Source organism: Doryrhamphus excisus, chromosome 1, assembly GCF_030265055.1.
Source record: "Doryrhamphus excisus isolate RoL2022-K1 chromosome 1, RoL_Dexc_1.0, whole genome shotgun sequence".
Lineage (NCBI taxonomy): Eukaryota > Metazoa > Chordata > Actinopteri > Syngnathiformes > Syngnathidae > Doryrhamphus > Doryrhamphus excisus.
The window spans coordinates 40,018,144-40,034,862 of record NC_080466.1 but is presented as its reverse complement, the minus strand read 5'-3'; the positions used below and the strand labels follow the sequence as shown (position 1 = coordinate 40,034,862).

Genomic DNA, 16,719 nt, shown 5'->3' with positions numbered 1-16,719 from the left:
ATCTGGCCAAATGTGGGCTAATAAGCATTCCTAATTTATAATAAATGGCTTATGAAGATGCTGATTAGACAGCGGGTTGGCCACAATAAAAGGCCTCTCCAAAATATGCAGTTGAACTTTATTTTAAGAAAATGTATTCTGTGTATCACTCTAATCATTACAACTTTTGCTTTCATTGCAAATGTTGATGAAGATGCTGATTAGACAGCAGGTTGGCCACAATAAAAGGCCACTTCAAAATGTGTAGTTGAACTTTATTTTAAAACAATGTATTCTAGGTATGACTCAAATCATTACGACTGTTGCTTTTATTGCAAATGTTGATGAAGATGCTGATTAGACAGCAGGTTGGCCACAATAAAAGGCCTCTCCAAAATATGCAGTTGAACTTTATTTTAAGAAAATGTATTCTGTGTATCACTCTAATCATTACAACTTTTGCTTTTATTGCAAATGTTGATGAAGATGCTGATTAGACAGCAGGTTGGCCACAATAAAAGGCCGCTCCAAAATGTGCAGCTGAACTTTATTTTAAGAAAATGTATTCTGGGTATGACTCTAATCATTACGACTGTTGTTTTTATGCAAATGTTGATGAAGATGCTGATTTGTCAGCACGTTGGCCACAATAAAAGGCCTCTCCAAAATGTGCAGTTGAACTTTATTTTAAGAAAATGCATTCTGGGTATGACTCTCATCATTACGACTGTTGCTTTTATTGCAAATGTTGATGAAGATGCTGATTAGACAGCAGGTTGGCCACAATAAAAGGCCACTACAAAATGTGCGGTTGAACTTAATTTTAAGAAAATGTATTCTGGGTATGACTATAATCATTACGACTGTTGCTTTTATTGCAAATGTTGATGAAGATGCTGATTAGACAGCAGGTTGGCCACAATAAAAGGCCACTCCAAAATGTGCAGTTGAACTTTATTTTAAGAAAATGTATTCTGGGTATGTCTCTAATGATTACGACTGTTGCTTTTATTGCAAATGTTGATGAAGATGCTGATTAGACAGCAGGTTGGCCACAATAAAAGGCCGCTCCAAAATGTGCAGTTGAACTTTATTTTAAGAAAATGTATTCTGGGTATGACTCTAATGATTAAGACTGTTGCTTTTATTGGAAATGTTGATGAAGATGCTGATTAGACAGCAGGTTGGCCACAATAAAAGGCCCCTCCAAAATGTGCAGTTGAACTTTAAGAAAATGTATTCTGGGTATGACTCTAATCATTATGACTGTTGCTTTTATTGCAAATGTTGATCTAAAATGAGAGGAGAAAGTCAATGTTAAGCTAGCAGGCCGGACTTGGAGGGGGAGGAGCGTGTCGGCGTAGCGTATGGTGGCGCCTCCATGCAATAGCATAGCATGTGATAAATAGAGGCTTTTCTGGACGTGTTGTTTACTGGTGTAAACACAACCCCTGCAAACTTCGATCTGCCAGAAACCTTCCTGCAAATGTGGGCAACGTGAACGCAATAGATCGCATCTTAGGAGGAAGGCAGAGGGACAAAAACTGGCAGCAAGTCAACAATGACGCCCGGATAAGCAGCTGCGAGTCACGGCATCACACGCATGACAGTTGCCATGGCGACATGGCGGCATTGAACTTCTCAGCGCGCTACAGCGAAGGCAAAGCCGAATAAAAAGGCAGAACAAAGGCCATCAAATGAGAATGCAAGACGAGCGCGTGTCATGCATCCGGCTTCTTTCCCCGCATGCAGTCGGAGAATATTCCTCAACGCTTGCTCGCCGCACACGTTCCTTCCCGCCGAGGGCATGTTTGGAAAGCTCAAAGGTCGCTGGCTTGTGGTGAATACCACCCAGACTGACACCGTGACTCACGGAAATGTAATATTGTATGTGCGCAGCTGCACACACCTACTGTATGTACTTCCATCCGACGTGCCGTTTCTTATTTAAACAATGAATAATTCATCACCAAGACAGGCCGGCTTTGTGCATTTTAAAACAGCAGGAATGGATTCATTTGCTAGCCACCAAAGTAAACACCGTACCGCAAGCCTACGTATATACTCTACTGTATGTACCCTGTGTTTGTCTCATGTACACCGAGTACGGCGTATAAGACGTTGCCAGGTCACATGAGCGTCAAGGTGAGAGTCTTCCCAGGCCGCCATGTCGAGAGCTCTCTGCCCGCTCACGCAATCAGGCTTCGGCTTGATGAATGTTCCTCCTTGGCCGTAGTGGATTCTGTTTCTCTGCCGGTGGCCTTGAGATCTCCTCAAAGTCGTTTATTCACCTTTCCACCACAAAAGTGCAGAGCGGGGAGAAATCAGGCCGCGGGCGCTTGTGAGTTGTGATTTATAAAAGCTGTTGTGTTCCGAGCACACGTTCCACGGTTGCTGTGGAGGGGCCTGCTCATCAAAGTGATGCCGACATGGCCTTTTTGGAGACCTTTGGATTGAGGGTCACCACTCCATTGTTGGTTGTTCCGGTAGTGTGTAACAGCACTACTGTGTATGTATATTCTACATTTATCTACAGCTAACTGTATATTATACATTTGTACCCCTATTTATTTGGGGTGTCATAAGATGTCGCAAGGTTATAAAGTGACAAAATGTCTGGTGGGCACTAGGTCTTGGACAAAAATAATAATAATAATAACTGAATCAGGCTGCACGGTGGTCTAGTGGTTAGCGCGCACATTGCCGACTCCAAATTGTCCATAGGTATGAATGTGAGTGTGAATGGTTGTTTGTCTATATGTGCCCTGTGATTGGCTGGCCACCAGTCTAGGGTGTACCCCGCCTCTCGCCCGAAGACTGCTGGGATAGGCTCCAGCACCCTATGTGACCCTCGTGAGTGAGGATAATCGGTAGAAAATGAATGAATGAATGACTGAATCAGGCTGCACGGTGGTCAAGTGGTTAGCGCGCAGACCTCACAGCAAGGAGACCCGAGTTCAATCACCCTCGGCCATCTCTGTGTGGAGTTTGCATGTTCTCCCCGTGCATGCGTGGGTTTTCTCCGGGTACTCCGGTTTCCTCCCACATTCCAAAAACATGCTAGGTTAATTAGCGACTCCAAATTGTCCATAGGTATGAATGTGAGTGTGAATGGTTGTTTGTCTATATGTGCCCTGTGATTGGCTGGCCAACAGTACATGGTCTACCCTGCCACTCGCCTGAAGACAGCTGGGATAGGCTCCAGCACCCCGGCGACCTTTGTGAGGATAAGCGGTGGAAAATGAATGAATGAATGAGTTCTCCTCCTATTTTGTGTGGAAGTGGTAACTTTTTGGCTTCTTATTTTGTCTTTCCCCACTCTCGGCCATCTCTGTGTGGAGTTTGCATGTTCTCCCCGTGCATGCATGGGTTTTCTCCGGGTACTCTGGTTTCCTCCCACATTCCAAAAACATGCTAGGTTAATTAGCGACTCCAAATTGTCCATAGTGTGAATGGTTGTTTGTCTATATGTGCCCTGTGATTGGCTGGCGAACAGTCCAGGGTGTACCCCGCCTCTTGCCCGAAGACAGCTGGGATAGGCTCCAGCACCCCACGTGACCCTCGTGAGGATAAGCGGTAGAAAATGAATGAATGACTGAATCACACAATAGATGAAAATGAAGTGGGTCATCAATACATGATGCAATTGATGGAGTCACACAGTCTCACCCTGGGTGGGTGGAGGTGGGCCTCGTGTGTAAAAACTAATACCCAAAAACAGTTAAAAGTGCTCCATCCCGGACTCCAAGCTAAGCATGACCACAACAACAACAAAGAACACGTTACCATTTCATGTGCTGCATGGAGTCTCCGACTCCGACTGAGTCTGCCTGAACTGTCTGCCTGCTTGTGGGTGGACGTGACTCCACAGGCAAAGATGACAAATATCAACTTTAAAGTGCATTCCCAGCACCGCTTTGCAAAGGACTTCACCGTCCTCTCTGTGTCTTTATTGCTTTTCTTTGGCTGTCATCACTCGTACGTTACGCTTGGCATTATGACACAAGGGGCACGGATGATAATCCCTCAAGAAAGACATGCCAAAATAATACAGATTTTGCAAGAGTCGATCTACAGATTGACGGTTTCAAACTCGTGCTGAAGTCTAACTTGACTGTGCTTCCCATCTTAATGCAAGGATATGTTTTGGATTGTAATATTCCAGCTTTAGTCTTTTATTTATGTCAAATTTTGACCTTTTCTTATCTTAATATTATGCTGGGGCGGCACGGCGGTCTAGTGGTTAGCGCGCAGACCTCACAGCTAGGAGACCAGGGTTCAATTCCACCCTCGGCCATCTCTGTGTGGAGTTTGCATGTTCTCCCCGTGCATGCGTGGGTTTTCTCCGGGTACTCCGGTTTCCTCCCACATTCCAAAAACATGCTAGGTTAATTGGCGACTCCAAATTGTCCATAGGTATGAATGTGAGTGTGAATGGTTGTTTGTCTATATGTGCCCTGGCGACCAGTCCAGGGTGTACCCCGCCTCTCGCCCAAAGACAGCTGGGATAGGCTCCAGCACCCCCGCGACCCTTGTGAGGAAAAAGCGGTAGAAAATGAATGAATGAATGAATATTATGCTGACATTACAATATTAATTGGTTTATTTTATTTATTAAAAATATTGATATTTAATTTTTTATTCTTGTGTTAGTGATTTTTATATTTTTATATTTTTATATTTTTATATTTTTATATTTTTATATTTTTATATTTTTATATTTTTATATTTTTATATTTTTATATTTTTATATTTTTATATTTTTATATTTTTATATTTTTATATTTTTACTGTTTATTCTGTATATTTTGTATTTTCATTTTTAATAGATGTGTCTGCACCTACTTCACCAAAACAAATTCCTAGTATGTAGATCTGTTTGATCATACCTGGCAATAATTGATTCTGATTCTGATTCTGATTCTGATTCTGATTCTGATTCTGATTCTGATTCTGATTCTGACATTGTAAAAATAGCTTTCTTTGTAAGACTGTCAAATCTTTTCCATGATTTTAAAGACGTGTATCACTCAGGCCTGGATTGCGGAATCAAAGAAGACCAGAAGGAGTTCCATCCTCCTTTTCTTACACTTGCCACAAATACGCAAAGTGAGTCAGGCTCCGTCGTCACCTTCCCGCCGTGCATTTTCATTCTAATAGCAGCAATGATTTCGTTCTTTCTTTGTGCAACGCCACAAGCTGCTGCACGAGAACGCCATCAGCGTTGCTACCTGAGGACCAGAGTGCTCTGACATTCATTCTTCATGTTTACAGTCCCTGCCTTTCTCTCCCTCTCTGGTCTTGTTCACGTCTGCGCCTTCATCCCATCCGCTCCTCGCGGGCCACGCCGACGTCTTCCTGCCTTAGGCTCGAAGCTGCACTACAAATTGAATCAACAAGTGAGCCCCATGGCGACAATTCATGGCCACCTTCTTTCTGCTCAACCTTTCCTTACTTTCGGTCGCTGTGCACAACGTCCAAACAACAACAACAACAACAAAATCATCTAAAGTGCCGCAGAGAAAGGGTAGAAGGGCTGCAAAGGCCTGACGGACTCGGCAGACAAAAGCCTGAGCGATCCACTACAAAATGCATGACGTGACTTGTATAAAAACTCACAAAACACGACTCGCTGTCTGATGCCGCCACCACACTGGCACATTAACAGTGAATGAGAACGTGAGTGCTGTCAGACGTTCTCTCAGCCTCCAGCCAAACACAGCAAGAGCACTTTGCAGCAACCCCACGCTGACTCTGCATTTATTTATACACAATGCAGTGCCTGTTTCACTGCTTTATTTATTTACATTCATATGCTAATGCTAATGCTAATGCTTTTATTTCATTTGAACATGCATCAGATTACAATTGAGTGCATCCCATAATCAGTTCACAGTTCCACATGTCCAAAAGAAGTAGGAAGAAGCAAAGCTTATTAAATCCTGCCCCTCCATCTGGTACTCTTACAATCAGTAACTATTACATTTGTTCACTTCCTGCTTTCCTAATATAATGTAAGTATTTTTAAAGTTTTATTTTTTTTATTTTACCGACATATATACTGCATATATATATATATATATATATATATATATATATATATATATATATATATATATATATATATATATATATATATATATATATATATATATATATATATATATACTGCATATATATATATATGCATATATATATATATATATATATATTACATATTTTTTTCATTTTATTAATATTTTGCATTTATTTTTAGTCATATTTTATGGTATTTTTAAATATTATTTAGCAGTTATTGTATATGTTTAACCATTCATTCATTTTGTTTTATAGATTTTAAATTATTTATTATTTCTAGGGATGTCCGATATTGGCTTTTTTTTGCAGAAAAGCGATATATATTAGGGACATCCCTAATGTATATATTCTTAAATATCTGAAAATATGCATTTAATTTCTGTACATTTCTATGGCTATTGATTATTGATTATTTGTTGAATATATGATGTGTCTTGACAGGGTCAAAGTTGGTGAATGCTGGTTTGATGTGCTATATTGCTAACAGCGCATCCGCCTGCTGGACAAAACATTAGGTACACCTGCACTCTCATGACGTCCCATACAAGACTTGTTCCTTTCCCAAGATTAAAAATAACAACAGTTTCGTGCTGATCCACACCTTTCATGTTTATTGTTGTGGCTGTAGGGTCTTTTATTTTTTCTTAACTTAAATCAGGCTGCATCTCAGACTGAAAGCACAGAGGATATTATTAGACAGGAAGACATCAAATATACCCTAAAATAAAACATAAATGTTTTATGATGTGATGACATATCATCCGGTTTTATGACTGTTTTATTCACTTTCAGATATCAGACCTGCACAGAATGCATGCTCGTCAGGTAAGGACATCGCTTTGAGGAACTGTGTGTGTGTGTGTGTGTGTGTGTGTGAATGCTAGCAGCCCCCGCCTCCTCCCACAGAGACAAAGCTAGTGTGTGACTGACAAGAGGTCTCACTTCTTTGTAGAGCTGCAACTATCAAATATTTTACTAAAAAAGGTTTTCTATTATTCAGAAAAAAACTTTTTTGCTTGTTAAAGTGTAAATAAGTAGAGGCACGAATTGTGTTGGGAAACCCCGCTTCCTGTATGCACACTCTATAATGCTACATGCTTTCGCTCCATGACTTACACAAAATAAACACAGTTAGGACACTGGTAATTTTTTTTATTTATCAATCATTTATTGATTATTACAGTTTGCATGTTCTCCCCATGCATACGTGGGTTTTTTTTCCGGGTACTCCGGTTTCCTCCCACATTCCAAAAACATGCTAGGTTAATTAGCGACTCCAAATTGTCCATAGGTATGAATGTGAAACTCCAGCACCCCCTGTGACCCTGGAGAGTGAGGATAAGCGGTAGAAAATGAATGAATGAATGACTGAATCAGGCTGCACGGCGGTCAAGTGGTTAGCGCGCAGACCTCACAGCTAGGAGACCCGAGTTCAATCACCCTCGGCCATCTCTGTGTGGAGTTTGCATGTTCTCCCCGTGCATGTGTGGGTTTTTTCCGGTTTCCTCCCACATTCCAAAAACATGCTAGGTTAATTAGCGACTCCAAATTGTCCATAGGTATGAATGTGAAACTCCAGCACCCCCTGTGACCCTGGAGAGTGAGGATAAGCGGTAGAAAATGAATGAATGAATGACTGAATCAGGCTGCACGGCGGTCAAGTGGTTAGCGCGCAGACCTCACAGCTAGGAGACCCGAGTTCAATCACCCTCGGCCATCTCTGTGTGGAGTTTGCATGTTCTCCCCGTGCATGTGTGGGTTTTTTCCGGTTTCCTCCCACATTCCAAAAACATGCTAGGTTAATTAGCGACTCCAAATTGTCCATAGGTATGAATGTGAGTGTGAATGGTTGTTTGTCTATATGTGCCCTGTGATTGGCTGGCCACCAGTCCAGGGTGTACCCCGCCTCTCGCCTGAAGACAGCTGGGATAGGCTCCAGCACCCCTTGTGAGGATAAGCGGTAGAAAATGAATGAAAGAATGAATTTATTGATTATCACAAGCAACAAAAACACAATCAAGTCTTTGTGCTTGCAGTTGGCGTGGTGGTGACAATGACTGAGGTCAAAGGTTGAAGGCGCTGCTCAATAGCACAGCCACGCCTCGTCTATCAATCTAAAGGTGGAGCACAACCAGGAAGGTATGCTTCTTTATTTCCACCCCAGGCGGCTACATTGCACTTTCTATGGCTGCTATTAACTCTGCAGGTGAGGTTAGAGGAGCCATTGTTGTTAATGAGTTTTGCCTCTTTCCACACACACACACATACTGTACAAAGAACCGTTACATTAGGAAGTTCCCCCTTAATGCCCTTTCAAGCAAGCTTTTTGTGCGCCATAGTCGGCCTGACGTGACCCGACTGTAGTAAAAACAAAGACAAGCTACTTGGTGTCGCTCCAACATCTTCCACCCTCCTCACTTGAACAAAAAACATTTGGCTAAGAGTCTTGAATTATTCATAAGGTAGGCGCTTGAGATGAGATACGGGATGACAGTGTTGTTTGGAGATCAACAATGTTGGCATCCTCCTTCAATAAAACATCTTTCGGTCCAAATCAGGCTTTATTTGATTCCAGTAAACACAATTAGTCACAGGTACTCACTCCCCGAAACCGCTGCATCACTTTGCTTTTGACATTTTAAAGCTACAATACGCAACAATCGAAGCTCAACAGAAGCCTTTTTTTAAAAACAACACAATCACAGCAGATTGCCCTGAAACCCCCCTCGGCAAGGCAGGATCGCCTGCTCAGTCAGTCAGTCTGGACCAGCCAGGACACTTCTCTAAAAATTCCTTATTGTTGCTTTAAAACTCCCTGAGCACTACCTCAATAAAGACGTTTACTGCATTAAAAAAATTTAAATAAAAAATAAAATATATGAGGGCGGCACGGCGGAAGAGTGGTTAGCGCGCAGACCTCACAGCTAGGAGACCAGGGTTCAATTCCACCCTTGGCCATTTCTGTGTGGAGTTTGTTTGGAGTACTCCGGTTTCCTCCCACATTCCAAAAACATGCTAGGTTAATTAGCGACTCCAAATTGTCCATAGGTATAAATGTGAGTGTGAATGGTTGTTTGTCTATATGTGCCCTGTGATTGGCTGGTGACCAGTCCAGGGTGTACCTCGCTTCTCGCCCAAAGACAGCTAGGATAGGCTCCAGCACCCCCCGCAACCCTCGTGAGGAAAAAGCGGTAGAAAATGAATGAATTAATAAAATATATGAATAAATAAAATAATATTTGTATGAGGGCGGCACGGCGGTCGAGTGGTTAGCGCACAGACCTCACAGCCAGGAGACCAGGGTTCAATTCCACCCTCGGCCATCTCTGTGTGGATTTTGCATGTTCTCCCCGTGCATGCGTGGGTTTTCTCCGGGTACTCCGGTTTCCTCCCACATTCCAAAAACATGCTAGGTTAATTAGCGACTCCAAATTGTCCATAGGTATGAATGTGAGTGTGAATGGTTGTTTGTCTATGATTATTCCCAAACAAGCTAGAGCGACACAATGTCGGTGCTTCCCCCTCGTCAAGTGAAGACATCTCGGCCTCCCACACACATCACCAGATGTGAGGACCCCCCCCCCAATCCAAAGCAACACTTGAGCTTCTGCTCTATTTCCCCTTCTGTCTGGAAATTGATGAGCCGAGCCCCTCCTGGTGTGTTCATATGTGCTCTTACATCATCATCCATCCCATCATCATCATCACCATCCATCCCGCTGGCTGCGCCTCCCAAGCTGTCAGGATCTCTTGATGGATCCCGCTCGGCTCGTGGACTGATTTATGAGCGGGAATGTAGCCCGGCTACATTTCTGTGTCATCTTAAGTGTGACTTGAGCGCAGCGTAATTGGAATTTGTCGCCTCCCATCTGATGCACAATGCCGGCTGACAGCGGCGTTCAGGGCTGCACTTCTTCTCTGACGGTACAGGAAATGAGCGGAACACGTCTGTATCTGCGCCGGGACATTTTACACCGGGACATTGGTCCCGTTTTAGCTGTAAAAGTATGGAAGGAGTCCCTTTTTCCATGACTACTTCAAACATCCGAGGGCTGTTTTGAATGAATATATGCTACATGTTAGCATTCATATTAACTATGATGTATAACACATGGACATGACTGAACTATCAATCTCATAATTATGACTTTTTATCTTGTAAATTTGACTTTTAATCTTACAATTAGGTTTTTTATGTCATAATTTGGATTTTTTTATCTGAATCTGAATTTTTAATCTCATATAATTGACTTTTATCTTGTAATTATGGCTTTTTCTACCTCAGAATTGTGCATTTTTGTTTCATAATTACGGCTTTATCTCATCATTATGACTAATTCACAATCATGACTTTTTATCTCGTAAATTTGACTTTTAATCTCACAATTAGGATTTTTTTATGTCATAATTTGGATGTTTTATTTCTAATCTCATATAATTGACTTTTATCTTGTAATTATGGCTTTTTTAATCTCAGAATTGTGCATTTTTGTCTCATAATGACGACTTTATCTCATCATTATGACTAATTCACAATCATGACTTTTTATGTCAAAATTCCGACTTTTTATCTCATATTGTTGACTTTTTATTTCAAAATTATGACTTCATCTCATAATTATGACTTTTTATCTCATACTTAATGACATTAGATTTTAATTTCAACATTTTATCTCATAATTGATCCCATTATTGACATTTATCTTCTTATTTTGACTTTCTTATGTCATAATTTAGATTCATAAAGAGACATTTAGGCTTTTAAGCTCAGAATTTTGAGTTTTTAGCACATAATTGTGACTTTTTGTTTCATAATTATGACTTTGAATCTCATAATTTAGACTGTTAATCTCATAATTATCACTTTTAATCTTTTTGACTTGGCTATGATGCTATGATCTGTTGTGATGCCGACACAACAGCATGACTGGGATCCAATCTTTTGGTGATTTGAGCAGACGACAAGGAATGTAAACGGAGCACGGGTCCTCCTGGAGAATAATTAATGTGACATTTCCCTGACATTTAGTCGGGAGGTATACAGGAGGAAGCGGCTGGCTAAGAGGAAGAAGGAACAAAGCCGCACCCCCCTACCCACCCTCCCCACCACCACCAAAATATGTCCTCTTAGTAACATTTCAGCATCTCTGGCTTCCTATTAAACACTGATGGTCTCTTTTGTTGCTAGGCAACCGTTTGTTTTGTGTTTATGGAATGACCTGTGGTACCGGAGTGGAGCTGATGAGGCATCACTGGGACGTGATGTGGTTGATGACAGCAAGCCCACACACACGTGAATTAAATATATTTAGCTCAATTACTTTTTGTGCTCTATCTTGTTAAAGACCCTAGTGTAGTGCTTGTGCGTTGGTTAGCACATTTCTTGCTACAAAATATTCAATGTGCTACTTGGTAAACAAACCCAATGCAGCCCAGTTCTTGGCTAACAGGAGTCATGGTTAGCTAGTTAGATAGTACCAAGGAGAAGCCAGAGCTTGAAAACACTCTTCAATCGTTAAGTCTCCAATCAAGTTCACTCTAAAGCAGGGGTGGGCAAACTTTTTGACTTGTGGGCCGCATTGATTTAACAACATTGACAGGGGGGGCCAGACTATAATATTTTCCACGTAACGGTCAATTTTTACACGTATATTTCACACACGTTTTACATGTAAAAGTGTCATGCAATCTGCTATATGTGCACTTTGAAATTATTTATTTGATATAAAGTGTGTTAGAAATTAAATGTATAATAATAATAATAATGATTATTATTGTTAGTTAATAATTATTTTTATTTAGTACTATTATTAATTAATATCATTAATATTAATAATTATTTTTAATTTAATATTATTATCAATTAATATTATTAATGATAATTAATAATTAATAATATTTTATTGATTGTATTATTAATATAATTATTATTTATTTAATATTATTGGAAAATATATATTTTTTATATTTATTATTATTATTATTATTATTATGTGCTTGTGTCCCTTTTTTAGGAGCATTTTGTAAACGACAGACCACATCAAATAACAAAATTGATAAACCAGCTACTTCAACCATCAAAATGTCAGCTCAAGCCATGATGCCAGGTTGTATGCTGAGTTTAAATGAAATACTTTGGGGCCGTATTCAAGCACTTGGCGGGCCGGATGTGGCCCCCGGGCCGTAGTTTGCCCACCCCTGCTCTAAAGGAAGGGTGAACGTCCTTTAGGAAGGGTGCCCTGGATGCAATTTGCCACCCACGGATGATTTTTCATCAGCCCTCGACACACTTTCAAAGTACAATTCAACAAAAGAACTACCAAAAACAATAAAAAAAGTCGTAATTTTACAAAATATTAAAGTTAAAATAACTTAAAATAAACAATTTTTAGGGCGGCACGGCGGTCGAGTGGTTAGCGCGCAGACCCCACAGCTAGGAGACCAGGGTTCAATCTCTGTGTGGAGTTTTCCGGGTACTCCAGTTTCCTCCCACATTCCAAAAACATGCTAGGTTAATTGGCGACTCCAAATTGTCCATAGGTATGAATGTGAGTGTGAATGGTTGTTTGTCTATATGTGCCCTGTGATTGGCTGGCCACCAGTCCAGGGTGTACCAAGCCTCTCGCCCTAAGACAGCTGGGATAGGCTCCAGCACCCCCCGCGACCCTCGTGAGGAAAAAGCGGTAGAAAATGAATGAAAGAATAAACATTTTTACAGCCGTAATATTAGAAACAAAAACATTAAAGGGGACCTATTATGCTTTTTTGACTTTTCTGACCTATGAATGTAGTTAGAATGGAGTATTCTCGCCCTGAAAGTTGGTTAAGATGGCTCAAAACACTCAAAAGGCATCGCAAAACTGTTCCTTTGTGATGTCACAGAGGGGTGAACTTCCTTATATGGGCGTGTCTGTAAGCTCTGCTTCCTATGCCCTCTCCAAAGCACTGCTGTTCGGTTTACTTGCTAGCAAAGCCACATTTGTTTACAATTTTTCAGCCCTTTGCATTGAAGTTGTGGACTCCTATAGAGCAGCTACACACAATAACCATCACACAAAGCTTTCTAGTTCCTCTAGAATCTGCACCTATTCAGCTGTATTTCGTGGTTCCCGTGAAAACGGTCTGTTTTAATAATCCAGCAGCGACAACATTCAATGTTGCTGTCTACTGGCGAGTGCCCCGAGAAACAGAAACACGCAGGCTTGTATAATCAGGATGTGAAAGCACATATGTGGGGCGGGGGGGTGATGGGGTTCATTCAAGCAGACACTTCTACTCTCAGGATAAATAAGAAAAGCACCGCTGGGATACTTCTGGCTGGTCGAGGTCACTGCATGATCTTGGAAGACGTGACAATATCATATGAGAAGTATTAGTTCTGGACGGCAGTACTTGATAAAATCGGGATGTTATCGTTTCAATTGGTCAATGGCCTTTTCTGTGTCAGGGTCCTCCATTACGAGCAGGGGTTTGACCCATTGAAGGACAGAAGAGGCAATGATGTTTCCTTTGGATTACAGCTCCACCCACCTCTCCGTGTGTTTACCTGCGTCGACGACCGCATCCCCGCCGGATTATTTGAGATGGGTCGTGTTGGTCCGCGTCGGCCTGAGTGCACACTTGATTGTTTTGTACATCCATTGGATGGTTCCTGTCACAGCTGCAGTCTGGATAACGTTGCAGAGCTGCTGCCAGGATTTGTTGGCACACCTTGGAGCTGTCTGTTGGACTTTGCTCCTGGCAGCTCTCAGTGCTCGGAGAGATTTCTCATTTGGTGAGCGCTTGTATTGAATAAGGGCAGCACGCTTTGCATCAACGACACTTGACTTGGCTTCAAACCAGTACCGGTTTTTAGAGGTCTTCCTCCCAAATGAAGTAAAAGCTGTTTTCCCAATGGCCTCTCTGAGGTTGGTACTGTTTCTCGGAGGCGGTGGTTGGTTTGCAGAGAAAGCATCCTCAAAAGATTTGGCAACATTTTCAAAGTTACCATGATCCACGTGGCATCAAACTTGTGTGATTTTGGCTGCAACACTAATAAGTCGTGAGTTTCCCAGTCTGCAGATGAGAAGCAGAGCCTTGGGGTTTGTTTGTCTGACAATGACCATGTCAGGAAGGCTCCGGTGTTTCCATGACACTTTGGAAATAGTTGTCGGTAACAAAGAGGCCATGATAGGTAAAATTCCAACATACAGTTGCTTGGGCACTGACAAGGATGATGGCGCCATCAGAGATTTGGAGGCGGGGACTCAGACCCTTTGTCACCAGGTTTAACCATTGTGATTTTGAATTTCAAAAATGAGGAGTTGATGGAGTTATCGTACTAACACTCTTTCTGTTCTTGCACAGCATGGAAGGTTTTAGCCATCCATCCATCCATTTTCCTCCGCTTATCCGGGTCCAGGTCGCGGGGGCAGCAGTCTTAGTAGGGAAGCCCAGACTTCCCGGTCCCCGGCCACCTCCTCCAGCTCCACTGGTAGGACACCAAGGCGTTCCCAGGCCAGCTGTGAGACATAGTCCCTCCAGCGTGTCCTGGTCTCACCAGGGAGGCGTCCGGGAGGCATCCGGACTAGATGCCCGAGCCACCTCGACTGACTCCTCTCGATGTGAAGGAGAAGCGGCTCTACTCTGAGCCCCTCCCGGATGGCTGAGCTCCTCACCCTAAGGTAGGGTTTTAGCATTAGTTCTCATCTATGGGCTTTATATGTCCCATTGCATGCATTGTTAGCTCGTTCATGCTAAAGTGAATTTTTGCTAAAGCATCTCGGTAGGATCCAGGTCAGGAGTTTGACTAGTCCACGCCAAAATTCATGCTTCCATTTAACACAGCAAATTTTGCAGCAAAACGGCCCCAGACCATCCCACTACCACCACCATATTTCACTGTTGCTACAGTAAACCTCGGATATATCGGACTCGGATATATCGGAAATTCGCTCACAACGGACAGATAAAAAAGAACCGATTTTTCTGTAATGCATTTCCAATAAAAATTCATTGCATATATCGGATTTTTTATAACGGATTTCGCCTATTTCGGACAAAATCTCCAGTCCCGTTCCAATGCATTTCCATTAAATTTCCCTCGCATATATCGGATGGCCGCATCGTGGCGCTCCGATTCGCCGAATCATGACAGGCCGCTATACGACGTCATTTGCAACGTTTGCAGCGTTGCCTGCGCGTCCAGGTACATTGGAAACATAGTCAAGGAAGTGCCTTTTTATAACGGATAAAATCCGATTTACGCATATACCGGATATAAATCCGATATATGCGTAAAACTGACATTTTCCAGTATACGCATATAACGGATTTCGCTTATATCGGACAAAACCAGTGGGAACAATTGAATCCGATATATCCAAGGTTTACTGTATATAACATGCTCTCTCTGAAATGCAGCTTTACTTTTACACCAGGTGTAATGGGACACAAAATTCCCCCCAAAATTCCCTGCCTTCGCCCCTTCAGTGATATCAGTTCTGCCGGAAACTACTTCAAGTTTTACCTTTTCTTCCATTCCTGTACCCACAAAGGACGGAATCATGACCTTAAAAGCAATTTAAGTCTACAATGGTGATGATGGCGTGTCCTTACGCTCTTAGAGTGAGCTAGTGAGAGACATTGATTATCAACCTGGTTCTTTATTTCCGATTATGCCCGTTTGCGGCCTTTTCTTCTTAATGCATCAACTTATCAGCGGGTGGCTTATCGATCCGAGCAGCGGGGCCACTGACGACAACGCTGACAATGTCCTCCACTGACAATCACCAATCACCCACACCATAATGGAGCGAGTCACATCCAAGCTTCTTTTTTGTAGACCAGGCGCTTTCGTGGCTGTAATACAATCAACATTGATTTTTTTTTTTTTTTTTTTTTTTTTACATCTGTTTGATTCACATGAAGATGGGGAAGAAAGCTGCCTGCCGACAGCCTCGCGTTTCCTCACAATCTAGGGCTTCGTCAGTGTGCCTTTTTCAATATGTAACCAGGCAGCATTTCTAATGTTTGATCATAAAATCAGCCGTTAGACTGGATAGCAAAAGTATTTGGACAGGAAGTGGAAAATGCTTGCAATCTCTGTGCACTTATTTTGCTCATTATCTATAATCCTTATGTATTCAAAAGATATACAAACTGGTAAAAATAGGCAGCTGGCTGCTGTGGTGTGGCGAGATGTCACTACACCAGTAATGTACTACTTGGGTGTAACAATGTGATTATGATATTCATGATATATTATGATATTCATGTGACCCTGGGGGGTCAAAAATGTGGCTTGGGGGCCATCATTCTCAGCATTTCTTTCAGCACCTTAGAACAACGGCATGAACGGAGTGAGTCTTTTTGTCAGTCGTACAGTTTTTTTGTCTCTGTGGGTGTAGGCGGGGCTGCTAGCATACACACAGAGTGCAAAAGAGTGTCAGAGTGTAGAAATGAAATGAGTAGATTGCAATATATTTATCATCTTGTGATGCCCCTACTACATGGTTAAAAATAGCTTTGGGGATCCTCAATGGAACCCAAAAATCTTGGTGTTCTATACTTTGCTGTCTGTCATTACATGAGCGCCACCTTCAGGAGCCATGGAGGTCTGACCCCGTAACGCAAGCTAAGTAATTGAGTGTTTCATACAAAGCATGATATGATATGTCATGA

At 42.0% G+C, this 16,719-nt stretch overlaps 1 protein-coding gene across 1 annotated transcript in view; it reads right to left on the bottom strand.

Moving 5' to 3' along the window:
- The window catches only part of kcnb1 (potassium voltage-gated channel, Shab-related subfamily, member 1), a 38,325-nt gene that overhangs the window by 18,314 nt on the left and 3,292 nt on the right, over positions 1–16,719 (bottom strand). The gene's annotated exons all lie outside the window — the stretch shown is intronic.